Genomic DNA, 18,063 nt, shown 5'->3' with positions numbered 1-18,063 from the left:
GGGTTTTTAGCAAGTGTCTTTTCTAAACACCAATGTCGAATTTTGTAAAATATTTCAGACTGTTGTTTGTTTAGTGAACGAAGCACATACATTGCTTCCTCTTTTCGCATACCTTTCTCTTTTCCTATAGCACAGCGTGGTTCAGTTGGTAATAAATCAGGTATGTCAGCAGCAGAAATATTTTGCTCTGTTTCATCAGTAGGATTTTCTTTTCTGTGAAGACATTCTAAACGTTCACGTTCGTTCTCTGGACATATTTCCGCCCAAGCATCTTCAACTGGACCGTTTCTTTTTAACTGTTCCTCGGCTTCGTCTATTGTGTCAGCATCTTTCTCGAAATATGACATATTTAAGTCTACTATTGTTTTGACTGATTGGACTTCTTCATCAGAATATTTGATAAACCCAGTCTTATAAAAATCCTCATAAGTGTTGAAAGTTGGTGGCTTGAGTTGACAATCCAAATAATGAGGCAAAAACAATTGCAAAATACTTTGATAATGCTTCTCTGGATGTTTTGTGGGTGAAAAGCGAGCGTATCGCACAACAGCAGAATCTGTTCGTGTCCGTTTCCTTATGAATCCTAAGCTTTTCTCCAACTTTATGGCATCACGAGCTGAACTTTCAGATTTTGACAATATTCTGTACTCCGATGCAAAACTGGCTAAACACATCTGGGAAAATTCGTCCGTTTTTGGTCTATATCTGTATCTGTCTGTGATGCTGTTCATCCATATGTTTTGATTATCATCATTGTCATATTCAGCTCGCGTTTGTATTACGTGAAGTGGAAGACTCATTCTCACTATGTTATCACCAGTAGGAATAAATTGCACTTTGCGAGAGGCTTCTTTCAGTTTCATGTTAGTAAGTCGGTACACACTTTCCTGAGCTGAAACTTCACGATTGTGTAAAAATACACTTCCGAGTTTCCGTAAAGCATGTTTAGCGTCAAGGTTACCTTGTTCTGTGGCTTCTTTTTGAGTACGTGACAAAAGCAATCCCATCTCTCTCTCAGCTTTGGAAATGTAAGAGATTATATACACAATGCAGGAATATGCATCGACTACAAACTGAATGTCCATATTTGCATTCCAACAACGTATAAGATCTCTGTTGTATTGGTTTACCCATATGTCACCTGGTTTTCTCTTTAGGACAAAAGTAGTTTTTCGAGACACTCTGATGTAAGCAGCTTCAAATATCTCTTGACTTATACCAAGCGAAGCAAATAACTCCTCAGTAGAATCAAAGATAACATCTGTATTCAATAACGCATCTTTTACTTTTTTCATGATAGCCTCTGCTACATCTTTTTCCATTGAAGGCATGTTATTACCTTTGGCTGATTCCACATAATTCTCATCTTTCTCTTTAGCATCTTTTTCAGGATTGTCAGTTTTACGCCTTGTTATAAATGTTCTGCCACTCGGTGGGCGTGGAAAATTAAAACGACAAGTTGTTTTCTTTTTTCTGCATGATTTTGAATGTCTTTTGCTGTGTTGTTGTACACTGGAAACAATGTCATGCATTTCTTTGTCATCCTCCGATGGCATTTCACATGTCACATAGTGATCTACAAATGACACAACTTCATCATCATCATTTTTGTCCACTTGAGGTGCATCTTTGACCCAAAACAAGCAGTGAGTGTGAGGTGAGCCACGCTGTTGGAATTCAACTCTGTAAAAGTAATCAACAATTTCACCAATCGGTTGTGCTTCAGACATAATCACATCTTTAAGGAAACAGTGGAATCGATGTTCAAACATCCTGGCTGCTGTGACAGGGTTAGTTTTTAATAGAGCACATCTTTCTGACCAGTCTAGATCATCAGTAGAAGTTTCTCTCCCCTCTTGTTTGAGAATGGTTTGTAGTAATTCTGGCCAACGCAGATCAGCAGATGAAAATGAGCAAAACCATGTGGGAATACCCAGTTGTCGTACCATTGCAAACAGGTCTTTTTGAACACTTTGCCAGAAAGGGGGTGTACCACGAATAGGTCTTAAGAATTTATACCCTTCATCAAAATTGAAAATGTTCTGCAAGGCTTCTCTGTTAGTCAACATTTCTGATGTAATCACAGGTTTGTTGCGTGTATCATGTCCTTTTCTCAATGCAATAGACACATTTGACACAATCTGATTTAACTCTGACAAATATTGACCATAAAAAATGTAATCCAAGTTCTTTGCAAAACGTCCGTCTGCGTTGAGTATTCTGGTGTTCAAGTATCTGCTCAGTGTAAGTTTCTCTTTTCTGTGGTCATGAAAAGTACCCGTACCATTTGGAAATAGAACTGGAAAACACTTTGCCTCATTTGAATGATCGTTCAAGAGCCTTACAGGATTATTACCTTCTGCAGGTGCCACAGACATTATGCCATCAAAGTGCTGATCCAAAACCTCTTGTGCAATATCAACAGGTTGTAAACATGTGTCCATGAACATACCGTGCTGTTGTCTGTCATGCAAGGTTTCATCTATATCCACATCTTCAGATCCATTATTCTCCTCAATGTTTTCCTCATCAACATGCTGTGTACATGTGTCATCAGGCTCTTGTGTTTCATGTTCAGTTTTATTTAGTGGATTGACCCAGTCATTATTAAATGTCACATCTCTGTAAAAGTCATTATGTTGTTTGAGGTACAATAATGCATCCTTTATTTTTTCTGTATTAACAAATTTGTACTCATAGTGTCCCTTGTAAGTCAATTTTCTCTTTAGTTTTATGCGAATCATCAAATCAACATTTTCTGTTCTTGGTAGGACTTCAGTTACATCTGTAATGTTAGATGGAACACACACAACAGGTCCATGAACACCATTCTGTCCACCTTTTGGTAATGACACAAGTCTCATGAATGGAATATTCATCCCAATCAGATGTTGTTCAAGTGAGTTTAGATTGTGCAGTTCAGGTGGAATTGGTTCTAGTGAAAGATTGTTCATAACACTTTCTTCTGGCATTTTCCCATTAAGAATCTTTCTGTGACATGTGTAGCAAATCCACAGTGATCCAGCAGGGCCAGTTTGAATGTTACACTTAGGAACACAGGTATGACTACATCGATGTAAGTATGTGTCAGTAATACATCTCTCTGCTATGGAAACAACCTCCTGGGCTTTATTGAGATATGTATCTTTTCTGCATTTGATTACTTGATTCTTGAACAATAGTCGATGGCATACTGAGCACACATATTCAGGACCTGTACTTATTTTCTCTCTGAACTTTTCAGTCACATAGTTAATATCTTTGTGTTTCCTTTTTTCTGTGTTCTTTCTTTCTTTACTTCTGTTTTTAGTAACGTTAGCATAGCAGATGTCTGTTTTATACCTCTCAATACCAAGTTGTTTCTTAGCTGCTTGATGTTGAGGATCATGATGATAAGCTTCAAAACTCCTCTGTTTCTTAGCCGTTTGATATTCTGGATCGGTATGATAAGCTTCAAAACTCTGTCTTTTTATAGTCTCTCTGTGATGTTCATTTGTAGAATATTTATTAATACTTAATTGTTTCACATGTTCTCTGTGTTCCATGTCAGTGGCATATTTGTTTACACTTGCTTGTTTAACTTTTCCTCTGTGTTCCATATCCGTCGCATATTTGTTTACACTTGCTTGTTTAACGTTTCCTCTGTGTTCCATATCCGTCGCATATTTGTTTATGCTTAACTGTTTATTCCGTTCTTTATGTTGCAAATTCGTTGCGTATTCAACACTGCTACGTGTTTTGACACTATCTCTGTATATTTCATTTTCACGGTATCGTTTCAGTGTTCTCTGAATCTTTTCCTCCTGGCTTGTTCCATATTTGATTCTCCGTTTCTCAAGTTCAGAACGACTGGACTTTGTTTCTGATTTTCTGCTGTCACATCTCTGTAAACAGGTCTGTCCATCAGGCACTTTAACACACGTCACTACTTCATAATGAGACTCGCTACAATGTTTGAGGTATATTCCCGCATCTTGGTCGCAACTATTGCACGATGAATATTTTAGCCACGTATTTCTAGTGAATGTAAATATATTGGTAAAAAAAAGATCGGCTGCAGCTTGTATTTCAACTTCAGTAGCCCAGGTTCCCACGTATTTCATTCGGGAAGTAGCAAGATAATTTGCAACAGATGAAAACCCTTGTCGAAGACAGTTAATGTACTTAGATTCGTTTCTCTCCATTTGTGTAGTTACAGCACGTCGTATTTTTCTGTGTTCTTTCTCACTTCCGCTAATTGCAAATGCCAGTGATCTGAATAAACAGTTACCGTCACCAATGATAGTTTTCGTTTCACAAGGATCACCCATCGGTACTGATATGATCAGGTCTCTACGAGCATGTTCGATGTACACAACGTTTTGCCTTAAACATAATGTCTTCTGCTGTTTCACTGTCAATGGACAAAACTGAAAGTATTCACGGTGTGTGTCGCCAATCAGCACGTCACTGTCATTTCTCACAGATACATCGGTAAGGTTGTTTACATGCTTTATTCGTTTGCCACCATGCAATTCGGGTACTGTTTTCACCTGGGAATCGTTTTCAGCTGCTTTGCGTTTACTTTGCACGTTTCCTTTGGTATAGGGTTGTGAACGGTCAAATGCGTCACCTTTCTTAGTTTCACTTTGATTTGTGTTAGGATTTCGTTTTAGCACACTGCTGTAGAGCTCTCGGTGTGTAGTGACAGACAAACCACCTTGTGTTTTCTCTTCCGCTGTGCTTCTGCCAGTTATGTTCACAATAACGCCAGTGACTTCAAATTGTGCTCCTTCAGCTTTCAGTGAAAGACCAAGTATCATAACGTGGTTAAGTAATGATTCCATGTCAGCATAAAAAGCAGCCAAACTCTTGCCCGAATCAATACGTGCACCGTTTTCGCTTCGTGAATGAGAGTCAATCAGCACATACCAGGAGTCTTGTTTAATGATAGCACATGTATTCTCTTTAACAGTAAACAAACATGCTTCACATTGCATAAACACTCTTCGGATTGCCTCATCATGTGACATAAGAACGTTTTGTAACGGTCCATATTCAGTGACACCAAACTTCCCAGTAAACATTTCATCATGAAAATTTATTGAAAAGTCATATCCACACACAGTGTATTCTGTAGGTACATCTGTAACATATAAATAGCCCAATGGATCATGAATTTTGCCGGCATCTCTTATATTGCTGTAGAATCTGTCACCATTCAGCAGAACATCATCAAGGTCTCTGATTGTCCAAGAAAGCACATTTTTTACTTTGTTAGTCATGATGGCAGTAATACTATTTGCAACACATTGTTTGTTACTGTTTATGCCAAACTTTGGATGAGCTTGATGAAAAGAACCTCTGAGCATATCCACATGTACACATTCATCAGAATCAGTTTTGCAGCTTGTATCTGGTAAGGTATTTGGCAAGTATTTGGCAATTGTATTTGGCAAGGTATTTGGCAAGGTATTTGGCAGGTATTTGGCAGCTTGAGTTTGTAAATTGCTTTGAGGAGTGCTCTTCAGGAGCACTCCCGTGTCAGTCAGACCTTTTTTGTCAAGGGATGAAGGCATAACCCCGTCAGTCAGAGACGAGATCTGGTCTGCAGGACAGCTGTGGCTCACAGGAACAGTCTCAGTCAGGACCTTTTTGTCAGGGGAAAAAGCCAGAACCCCGTCAGTCTGAGCCACAAGCCGCTCCGTAATCCTTCTCCTGGCTGCAGCCGACCTCAGCGAAGCTTTCGTGCGAGGCATCTGAAAATACAAACACACAACCAGTCAAAACCTATGATGTCTATCCCAACATGACATACTAATCAATCAATATTACTTAATACAAACAGCACATATCAAATCATAAAAAAAAAAGTAAAACAAAATCAGAACAGACATTGTATTCGTGACAGGTGTATTCATGACTAATTTCTAATGTTACAGTATTGCATATAGAAATTACTGTGAAGTAAATGCCTTCCTAACACCATGTTATAGAAACTAAGCATTACTTTATAATCAAGGGACTTGATTCAAGGGACCATTTCCACTAATGTACATTTTTCAGAATACAATGAGCAAAACCACGCTTTACTGCTCATTTAAATGCTGTATAGCTTTAAAACAAATAACCACATCAGAATACTTGATCAGACAAGCTTAAGTTGCAAATATGTACATCACTAAAGACTTTCAGCTCAACAGTTTAAAAATGTATTGTGTGTGTGAGATGTGTTCAGCAGGCTTTGCTTCAACAGGACATTCTTGCTTCTTCCTTGGAACACCAACATTCATTCATCATCTGATTCAGGAGCTTGATGTCAGCAGCACCTGTGTAACAGCTGTTTCATATACTCTACTTGTGCTAAGCACTAATCACTTAGTGTATATATAAATAAACAATTTAACACATTAAATGTCTTTGTTCCAATAGCGTAGTTAGTCTTACAGACAAGTTAAACAAAAACATTCCATTTGGTTCCACTTTAGCAATTAAAACATATTACCACATAAATGCATTGTGAAACAGAATATGTATTATGAAAATGTTGCTGGGTGTTCAGAATGTTATCGTGCCCATGCTAACTTCTAAGCATTAATTTCAATAGTAGTTAAATTAATAATACATTGTTCAGCTCATCATTTGTGCACTTACTCAACTGGACACTAAACTCAACCATGTTTACTCACTATATAATAATTTTGTATACCACCACTCAACACTAAATCAACTTCACAGCTAAAATGCATGTGTGTGTGTCATCTTCATACAGCAGGCATTGCTCCAAGATTAATCTTGTGTGTGTGGCACATCATCAAGCAGGCGTTGAGTGGCATCCTCAACCAGCAGGCGTTGAGTGGCATCCTCAACCAGCAGGCGTTGAGTGGCATCCTCAACCAGCAGGCGTTGTGTGGCATCCTCAACCAGCAGGCGTTGTGTGGCATCCTCAACCAGCAGGCGTTGTGTGTGTGTGTGTTATTCTTGTGTCTTAATTGTCACACCAACAGCACATTTCACATCTTTCAAAGTTGATCAGTATCATGTAATCAGCAGCACATGTGATACCTGTTGCACATACTCACAACTGTATTACCATTTGATGGGCTATTTTATAGCATGCATTAAATATATCTAGCACAAAAACTACACATTCACTGCATTAATGTGATCAAAAGTTTCAAACCTCAAAGCACAATTAAGACAGGGTACACATTGAACAGGACTTTGAGAAGTTGGAGCTGCGGTTTCTGAATTCTCTTCTATACATTTTACATTATTGCTTCCAAGTGTTTACATATCACTACAGATACTCATCATAAATGAACAATTATTCTGCAGCACATCAACTACTCTCACCATTCATTGTGTGCACTGTTTTATAAAAGTATACCAGTTCAACCACTGTTCATACACGATACACTTCAAACGTACCTTTAAAGTGTTCCAGCACAATTCTCCTTCACCACAATTCTCCTTCACCAACAAGCTATTCATACAAAATAGACAAAACACATTTGTAACAGTTAGTAAACATTAAGGGGTTAAAAAATTCATATGTATAATTTTAAAAAGCTGCTATAACGACATGAATCATCAATTGGACAAACACTTAGAATCTTTCTATTCTACTTAAGGCTACAGTTATACAGCATTACTAAAGCCCCATACTTATCAAGTTTTTGGCTAGTGTATATATAAGTTTATCTATGTTAATTTTAAAATGAAAATGTGAAAATAATTAAAATATTAGTCCATTCTAACTTCTAAGCATCAATTTCAACACAGGTTGTTAAATTAATAATACTATATAATAATTTTGTATACACCACTCAACACAAAATCAACTCCACAGCTAAAATGCATGTGTGTGTGTGGCATCTTCATCCAGCAGGCGTTGTGTGTGGCATCTTCATCCAGCAGGCGTTGCTCCAAGATTATCGTGTGTGTGTGGCATCTTCAACCAGCAGGCGTTGTGTGTGTGTGTGTGTGTTATTATTCTTGTGTCTTAATTGTCACACCAACAGCACATTTCACATCTTTCAAAGTTGATCAGTATCATGTAATCAGCAGCACATGTGATACCTGTTGCACATACTCACAAGTGTATTACCATTTGATGGGCTATTTTATAGCATGCATTAAATATTTCTAGCACAAATACTACACATTCACTGCATTAATGTGATTACTGCTGCATAATCTTTAAACTATTGGACAGAATATTCATGAGCCAATTAAACTGTGAGAATGCATCAAATTGTCCTCAACACAGAATACAATAAAGACTACTTCAAGACATCCGTTACACTGCAGTTTACTCTGTTCCAAATAGGAGTATAAATTTAGTCTAGGCAATAAGCAGGTTAACTTACTGTACCTAATCAAGTTTCAAACCTCAAAGCACAATTAAGACAGGGTACACATTGAACAGGACTTTGAGAAGTTGGAGCTGCGGTTTCTGAGTTCTCTTCTATACAGTTTACATTATTGCTTCCAAGTGTTTACATATCACTACAGATACTCATAAATGAAGAATTATTCTGCAGCACATCAACTACTTTCACCATTCATTGTGTGCACTGTTTTATAAAAGTATACCAGTTCAACCACTGCTCATACACGATACACTTCAAACGTACCTTTAATGTGTTCCAGCAGAATTCTCCTTCACCAACAAGCAATTCATAGAAAATAGACAGAACACATTTGTAACAGTTAGTAAACATTAATGGGTTAAAAGAATTCATATGTATAATTTTTAAAAGCTGCTATAACGACATGAATCATTAATTGGACACTTAGAATCTTTCTATTCTACTTAAGGCTACAGTTATACAGCGTCACTAAAGCACCATACTTATCAAGTTTTTGGGCTAGTGTATACAAGTATGGTGTCAATATTAAAATGTGTCAATATTAAAATGAAAATGTAGCCTAACACGCATGTTCCACACATTTTTCCACAAAATTCAAATGCAATAACTCCATTTACATTTGCAATGTGATAGACGTCTATTCATATTTCACATACATTTTGGTGCTGACAAACCACCGACACAAAAAAACATTCACATTCAGACTAGTATAAAAAAGCACAAATTGCCTCTGCAAGCACGTACATTTTTATACACAACGTAAAAAATTATATACATAACATACTCATAGTCCATTATTTTGACTAAAAAAATTAAAACCTGTGCGTGACTTCAAGTTTTCCAACGAACACAAAACATGCATAGCAACACTCGACCCAGCAGACGCTTCATTTACCCAAATACACCATTATCTGGGCTACATTAAACCATATACACGAATCGCCCGATTGTACAGTTATAAATCAGTACATGTAAGTGCTACTACTTCACTACATCTACAATCACGCCTACTCAGCCAGCGCCCTCGTGGTCAGCTGCACTGGACGCCGCCATTACAGGCACAAGACCCACACGCCATCTTAGAGCAACTACAAAACCGCTCTTACTCATACATGTACAAATCATGTATACTTGCTCATACATGTACACTGCAAATATATGTAACATCAAATAACTCGTTTTCATGAAAGAACTAGGCAATATAAATGAAAACTGATGCCACTCTGGACAACTATAACAGCACAAAAACGCCACGCTATCATACGCACGGAACATGCTAGCGTTGTACTAGCGAACGCGCTAACAACGTTATAACATACTTTAATCCTTTATTTAGCTCATTTGCCATCTCATACACTAAAACGTCCATCTAAACACAATTAACCAAACAATCTAGAGCAAAAATCCGACGTCAAAAACAACACATTTCTGACATTTGTCTAATCGGACTAGCATGCTAAGCGCAAACAGCATGATAGCATTGAACTAGCACACGCGCTAATTACATTATAACATACTTTTATTCTTAATTTATCTCATTATCTCCCTCACTAAACTTTACGTACACACAAGTAACTTTATCACAAACAAGAACATTAACCCAGCATATTAAAAAACAGCACATTTTAGACAATTGTCTTACACTACTTAAGAGAGCAAAGCACATCTTACCTCAACAAGAGCAGAATGCACGAAAGAACCTGATCGCACGTGCTAGGGAACATTCTGGGGCGGGGCCATCGACCAGAACAGGATACACGGGCAGCAGACACCCTTCAACAACCACAATGACTTTAAGTCCACATTAGTCAGTCTTTTAACGCCATCACATTTGTTGTGATCCTAATATTTATGATTCTGAAAATCAAATATTTAGAAGTAAATGTCTTGTGTGGTTTTCATGTCCCATGGCCTCAAAAACGCACACACACAGCCCTGTAAGTAAACATGCACTCACTTTCTTTATTATACTTGGCTACCACAAGAACACCATGACAAACCAAAATAAGTATTTGTCAGCATGTTGATAAATTCTGTTTTTTGTTTTATTATTATTTAGTCATGTTTTTTACTGCCTCATAGGCCTATTGTCTAGACTTCTCATTAAGAAATCCACTTCAAGCATTCTAATCAAAACGTATCACATATAGCATAAATACTCACAGATCTACCTACAGTACTCACTACACATGGTCTTTTCTCCCTCTTATCTCTCTCTGTATTACACACTCCACCATATTATGTCAGACATGCTCACTGTGACAACTAACACTGCCCATTATACACACACAGACACACATTCACATACAGCCCTTACTCATGAACACTTTCACATAATCACAACAAACCTATCTCTCTCTCTCTCTCTCTCTCTCTCTCTCTCTCTCTCTCTCTCTCTCTCTCTCTCTCTCTCTCTCTCTTTATTACACATGCACACACATGCACTGGCCTACCTATTGGTTTCATATACACATTGCTTCACCCATACCTACCCAGTGATTACATACATGCTTACGCATCTCAGTCATAGGTTCAGCACATACACTACATACACCATCATCAGACATGTGAGTTGTCTGTGACAACTGACACTCCTAAAACCTCTTCATGACATATATATTTCATATTGCAACTGCCCCATAATTACACTGCCCTAGCCATTCTTATCCATACTTCAGGGACTAACAATCACATGCACAAACTAACATTTAGTTTGTTTTTGATAACACTCACACACTCTCTCTATCACACACACACATGCCTTCCTAGGCAAACAAATACAGCTCTAGCTCATGAATGCTTTCATGTACTCACACCAAACGTCACAGGCACACTCCTGTCTTGTCAGACATGTGAGTTCACTGTGACAACTGACACTGCCCATTATACACACACTCACTGCTGTGTAGTGAAAGTCTAAACAGCGAATGCCAGGGTGAGTCTGACTCCTCAGCCCACAGCTCTGCCCAGTTTTGGGGAGGGCTTGATTTCAGAGCTCAACTAGGTGAGGAAAAGCAATATGTAGCCTTTCCCTTTTACTCTTCCATCTAGAGGTTGCTGAGCACTTAACCACTTAACGCACGCACACACACACACACACACACACGTGCAGTCAAAGGCCAAGTGGTTTATATATGCAAACTGAGTGAAAGTCACAATGTACACGAGTAGATGATTGGCAAATATTTTTATTAAAGATGAAATGATGAGTGATGGGTTTGTTTTGGTTTACAAAGATAAACAACTGACAATCAATAAGAGCTGTGTGAAGGATATATACAGCATGTTAAACAATGTAGTCCTACAAGAAATAACTAATAATTATGATTACGACAAGCATAGTCATCTACTTAGTTGTCATTCCTGAGAAGTCGTAGGCACTATGATAGTGCTTCTGTATGTGGTATGAGAAGACGACTAAACACCAGTAGCCAATCTGTGCAACAAATGTCATGGTAGAGGTGCAAATGTGCATAACAAGTGGCCCATTAATTGCAGTATTTTTCAAGCATTGTGTGAGTCCTGTAGTGCTTCATAGTGTCTTACGATGAAAGAAAGTCCACGTGAATGCAGAAATCATCAGTGCACTGGAGTGTACAGATTTCTCAAGCTGTTCATATTTCAATTCACATGCAACTCACATAGTATGTTAAGGCATAATATTGCCCATTATACGCAAACACAAACACACACATTCACATATACAGCCCTAATTCATGAACACTCTCAATCACACCAAGCCTATCTCTCTCAGTCTATTACACATGCACACACACATGTACTGGCCTACCTATGGGTTTCAAATACACATTGCCCTAGCCATACCTACCCAGTGACGACACAAACACACACGTGCACAAGCACAGGCACACACATGCTTACTCAAGTGTTTGCATCTCAGTCACAGGTTCAGCAGGGAGTGACACAGAGCCTCAGTCTCCCACACACGCTGCCACTCACACAAACATCCCCCCGTCAACCACCACACAATACGTGGGAAACATATTGTAATTGCTGAAATTTTTCTTATTATTAGGGTTCACACACATAGTGTGGGAAACCTATTGTAATTGTTAGGTTGTTTCTTCTTCTTTTGGTCCATATCTCCCACACTGTAGGTCCTAGAAATAAAATTCCACTTCAGTTGCATTCCTTGGCTCAAGCCAAAGGAAAAAGCCTCAAGAATCGCCCACTTAGATTTTTTGCTAATTTGCATAATAAGCAAAACTACTTTTTTATACGATTTTGGTGTCAAAATATTCACAAGAATCTCATTATCAAACATTTCGACATTTCCATACAGTCTGGTTGTCACATGTCAATCAATAGCTCAGAGGAGTGGCCAAATTTACTTAAGAAGCTGTATCTCAGCAACGCTTTAACCAATCTTCATGAAAATTTATCAGTTGTTAGGGCAAATGACTCAGAGGTAACAGGTCAAAGCTGGCCACGATTGTCCAATAGGGGGCGCTATAACATGGGAAAAACTGTTTCTCAGAAACCATTAGTCACATCAAGCCAAAACTTTACAGGCATCATCAGGGGCCCAAGTGATATCAAGACACACAATGATGACATCATCACTCAAAAAACCATTTATAGCCTGAGGTCTTTGTGAGGTATACCAAGTTTGGTTCAAACTGTCGGGGGCGCTACAGTACCCAAAAACCTATAAAATCATAAAAACGCATGCTGCAATCTTGTTATGCATAATACAGACAAGTAATTGGCCTTGTATGATTCAGCTCAATGAGATCTATAACATTGCAATTACATCTCATAACAAAAAGTGCACTGCCTGACCAGAAATGAACCTTTTAATTCACCAAAATGTCATTGCATTACTGAGATTAATGAGTTATCAGTATGTAAGGACTTGGGCTCCATCTAGTGGCCAAACACCGAAACTGACTGAAAACTATTGCTCACATGAAACACCACACAAACACACACAAAGCTGATCTCAGCATGTGATTTAGTTCTGTGATCTGAATCATTTTGCCAATACACATTATTTTGATCCTTTTGGGCCTTTAGTGCCTCAACTGAATCTTTTTTTTTTACATAAAGTACACAGCCTGACCAGAAATGAACCTTTTAATTCACCAAAATGTCCTATTTCATTACTGAGATTAATGAGATATCAGTATGGTAGTACTTAGCCTCCATCTAGTGCCCATATTCTGACTGAAAACTATTGCTCACATGAAATACCACACAAACACACACAAAGCTGATCTCAGCATGTGATTTAGTTCTGTGATCTGAATCATTTTGCCAATACACATTATTTTGATCCTTTTGGGCCTTTAGTGCCTCAACTGAATCTTTTTTTTTACATAAAGTACACAGCCTGACCAGAAACGAACCTTTTAATTCACCAAAATGTCATATTGCATTACTGAGATTAATGAGATATCAGTATGGTAGTACTTGGCCTCCATCTAGTGGCCATATTCCGGAACTGACTGAAAACTATTACATCAAACACCACACAAACACACACAAAGCTGATCTCAGCATGTGATTTAGTTCTGTGATCTGACTCAATTTCCCAATACACATTATTTTGATCCTTTTGGGCCTTTAGTGCCCCAATTGAACCTTTTTTTGCACATTGATTTATTTGTGCATTTTTTTCCACTCAAACAGCTTTTTTTCACATTTAGGGTCTAAAGGACCTTTTGGGCCTCTGCCTATTGAGGCCAAGAGGCCTATTCGTGTGTGAACCCGCCAATTGCCGCTTGCGGCTATATTTATTATTATTTTTCCCCCTGTAAAACGCATACTGCAGCCTAGACCGTAAGGCCCAGAAAGACCAAACTTGCCAGCAAGGTGCAGCAGGTGTGCAATGAGAGAAATAGAGACAGGGACCCACATTGGCCTGATGGTGGCGCTATAGCGCACCATTTTGCGTTTTGGTCCATATCTCCCAAACCGTAGGGCCTAGAAACAAAATTCCACTTCTGATGGATTCCTTGGCTCAAGCCAAACATAAAAGCCTCAAGAACCATTAAGCTCCGCCTACTTAGATTTTTTGCTAATTTGCATAATATGCAAAACCTACTTTTTTATACTAGTCCCTGGTTTTTTATCGGATCACCACAACCTTGGTGTCAAAATATTCAGGAGAATCTCATTATCAAAGTTGCTTAAAAACATTTTGAGATTTGCATATAGTCTGGCTGTCACATGTCAATCAATAGCTCCGAGGCGTGGCCAAATTTACTTAAACAGCCATATCTCAGCAACGCTTTGACCGATCTTTATAAAATTTTAACAGTTGTTAGGGCATATGACTCCGAGGTCACAGGTCAAAGCTGGCCACGATTGTCCAATAGGGGGCGCTATAACATGGGAAAAACTGTTTCTCAGAAACCATTAGTCACATCAAGCCAAAACTTTACAGGCATCATCAGGGGCCCAAGTGATATCAAGACACACAATGATGACATCATCACTCAAAAAACATGGCCGCCATGAGCCAATTAATTTTTATTTGAATTAATTGGCCATTTGACAGACTTACCATTGGCCAAACAACATGAAACCTCACCACTGTGCATATCTCAGGACTATGTGTCATGCTGTGCAGTTTTAAAACATTTGGCCACTAGGTGGCGCTATTTGTGAAAATCATGCATAACTCCTCTAAATTTTCACTTAGGAACATGCAACTTGTTTCTTTTTATTCCTTGCAGTAGACCTGACAACTTTGCAATTACAAGTCCTATTAAAAAATGCATACTTTTGTCACATTCATCTATTGTTTGAAAATAGCTATTTACAAACTAGTCATAGGAATTTGATCCAATTATGGAAAAATTGCTATGAGCATAATCAGTAGACTCTGTAGGTAAAAACTGATTAAAAAAATGTTGGATTTTTATTTATCTGATTGGTCCATTTTCCCATTATATCATTGTGGCCATGCCATATATGACCTATATTGCTATAACTCATAAACCATGTATGCAATCAACTCCCAATTTGAAAGGCTTTTATATCCTGAAGTCCTTGTGAGGTATGCCAAGTTTGGTTCAAATTGGCCTGTCGGGGGCGCTACAGTACCCAAAAACCTAAGAAAACATAAAATCTCATGCTGCAATCTTGTTATGCAGAATACAGACAAGTAATTGGTCTTGTATGATCCAGATCAATAAGTTCTATAACATTGCAATTGCATCTTATAACAAAAAGTGCACTGCCTGACCAGAAATGAACCTTTTAATTCACCAAAATGTCATATTGCATTACTGAGATTAATGAGATATCAGTATAGTAGTACTTGGGCTCCATCTAGTGGCCAAACATCGAAACGGACTGAAAACTATTTCTCACATGAAATACCACACAAACACACACAAAGCTGATCTCAGCATGTGATTTCGTTCTGTGATCTGAATCATTTTGCCAATACACATTATTTTGATCCTTTTGGGCCTTTAGTGCCCCAATTGAACATTTTTTTGCACATTGATTTATTTGTGCATTTTTTCCACTCAAACAGCTTCTTTTGGGTCTAAAGGACCTATTGGGTCTATTGCCTATTGAAACCAAGTGGCCTATTCGTGTGTGAACCCGCCAATTGCCGCTTGCGGCTATATTTAGGGTTCACACACGTAGTGTGGGAAACCTATTGTTATTGTTAGGATTTTTCTTCTTTCTTTCTTTCTTATTAGGGTTCACACACACAGTGTGGGAAACCTATTGTAATTGCTGAAGTTTTTCTTATTATTATTTTTCCCCCTGTAAAACGCATACTGCAGCCTAGACCGTAAGGCCCAGAAAGACCAAACTTGGCAACAAGGTGCAGCAGGTGTGCAATGAGAGAAATAGAGACAGGGACCCACATTGGCCTGATGGTGGCGCTATAGCGCAGCATTTTGCGTTTTGGTCCATATCTCCCACAACGTAGGGCCTAGAAACAAAATTCCACTTCTGTTGGATTCCTTGGGTCAAGGCAAATAAAAAATAAATTTGAACTATTAAGCTCCGCCTACTTAGATTTTTTGCTAATTTGCATAATATGCAAAACCTACTTTTTTATACTAGTCCCTGGTTTTTCATCCGATCACCACAACCTTGGTGTCAAAATATTCAGGAGAATCTCATTATCAAAGTTGCTTAAAAACATTTTGAGATTTGCATACAGTCTGGTTGTCACATGTCAATCAATAGCTCCAAGGCGTGGCCAAATTTACTTAAACAGCCATATCTCAGCAACGCTTTGATGGATCTTCATAAAATTTTAACAGTTGTTAGGGCACATGACTCCGAGGTCATAGGTCAAAGCTGGCCACGATTGTCCACTAGGGGGCGCTATAACATGGGAAAAACTGTATCTCAGAAACCATTAGTCACATCAAGCCAAAACTTTACAGGCATCATCAGGGGCCCAAGTGATATCAAGACACACAATGATGACATCATCACTCAAAAAACATGGCCGCCATGAGCCAATTAATTTTTATTTGAATTAATTGGCCATTTGACAGACTTACCATTGGCCAAACAACATGAAACCTTACCACTGTGCATATCTCAGGACTATGTGTCATGCTGTGCAGTTTTAAAACATTTGGCCACAAGGTGGCGCTATTTGTGAAAATCATGCATAACTCCTCCAAATTTTCACTTAGGAACATGCAACTTGCTTCTTTTTATTCCTTGCCGTAGACCTGACAACTTTGCAATTGCAAGTCCTAAAAAAAAATGCATACTTTTGTCACATTCATCTATTGTTTGAAAATAGCTATTTACAAACTAGTCATAGGAATTTGATCCAATTATGGAAAAATTGCTATGAGCATAATCAGTAGACTCTGTAGGTAAAAACTGATTAAAAAAAATGTTGGATTTTTATTTATCTGATTGGTCCATGTTCCCATTATATCATTGTGGCCATGCCATATATGACCTATATTGCTATAACTCATAAACCATGTATGCAATCAACTCCCAATTTGAAAGGCTTTTATATCCTGAAGTCCTTGTGAGGTATGCCAAGTTTGGTTCAAATTGGCCTGTCGGGGGCGCTACAGTACCCAAAAACCTAAGAAAACATAAAAACTCATGCTGCAATCTTGTTATGCAGAATACAGACAAGTAATTGGTCTTGTATGATCCAGATCAATAAGTTCTATAACATTGCAATTGCATCTTATAACAAAAAGTGCACTGCCTGACCAGAAATGAACCTTTTAATTCACCAAAATGTCATTGCATTACTGATATTAATGAGATATCAGTATGATAGTACTTGGGCTCCATCTAGTGGCCAAACACCGAAACTGACTGAAAACTATTGCTCACATGAAACACCACACAAACACACACAAAGCTGATCTCAGCATGTGATTTAGTTCTGTGATCTGAATCATTTTGCCAATACACATTATTTTGATCCTTTTCGGCCTTTAGTGCCTCAACTGAATCTTTTTTTTTTACATAAAGTACACAGCCTGACCAGAAACGAACCTTTTAATTCACCAAAATATCCTATTTCATTACTGACATTAATGAGATATCAGTATGGTAGTACTTGGCCTCCATCTAGTGGCCATATTCTGACTGAAAACTATTGCTCACATGAAATACCACACAAACACACACAAAGCTGATCTCAGCATGTGATTTAGTTCTGTGATCTGAATTATTTTGCCAATGCACATTATTTTGATCCTTTTAGCCCTTTAGTGCCCCAATT

General features: G+C 38.2%; 1 protein-coding gene and 1 long non-coding RNA gene across 8 annotated transcripts in view; one reads left to right on the top strand and one right to left on the bottom strand.

The window, feature by feature from the left end:
* The window catches only part of LOC143486818 (uncharacterized), a 159,751-nt gene that overhangs the window by 44,042 nt on the left and 97,646 nt on the right, over window positions 1-18,063 (top strand). The gene's annotated exons all lie outside the window — the stretch shown is intronic.
* The window catches only part of LOC143486891 (uncharacterized), a 47,884-nt gene that overhangs the window by 4,228 nt on the left and 25,593 nt on the right, over window positions 1-18,063 (bottom strand). For 3 of the 5 annotated variants that reach the window (XR_013123775.1, XR_013123757.1, XR_013123781.1), the window contains exons 1-4: window positions 10,026-10,150; window positions 8,619-8,644; window positions 7,411-7,465; window positions 113-5,738 (exon numbers count right to left, since the gene is read on the bottom strand). This is a non-coding gene — a long non-coding RNA (uncharacterized LOC143486891). Of the gene's footprint in view, window positions 1-112; window positions 5,739-7,410; window positions 7,466-8,618; window positions 8,645-10,025; window positions 10,151-18,063 lie in introns of those variants that run through there. The other 2 variants (XR_013123763.1, XR_013123769.1) reach the window with 1 other exon arrangement.

This window comes from Brachyhypopomus gauderio, chromosome 2 (assembly GCF_052324685.1).
Source record: "Brachyhypopomus gauderio isolate BG-103 chromosome 2, BGAUD_0.2, whole genome shotgun sequence".
Taxonomy (NCBI): Eukaryota; Metazoa; Chordata; class Actinopteri; order Gymnotiformes; family Hypopomidae; genus Brachyhypopomus; species Brachyhypopomus gauderio.
This window is presented reverse-complemented; position numbering and strand designations above follow the sequence as displayed.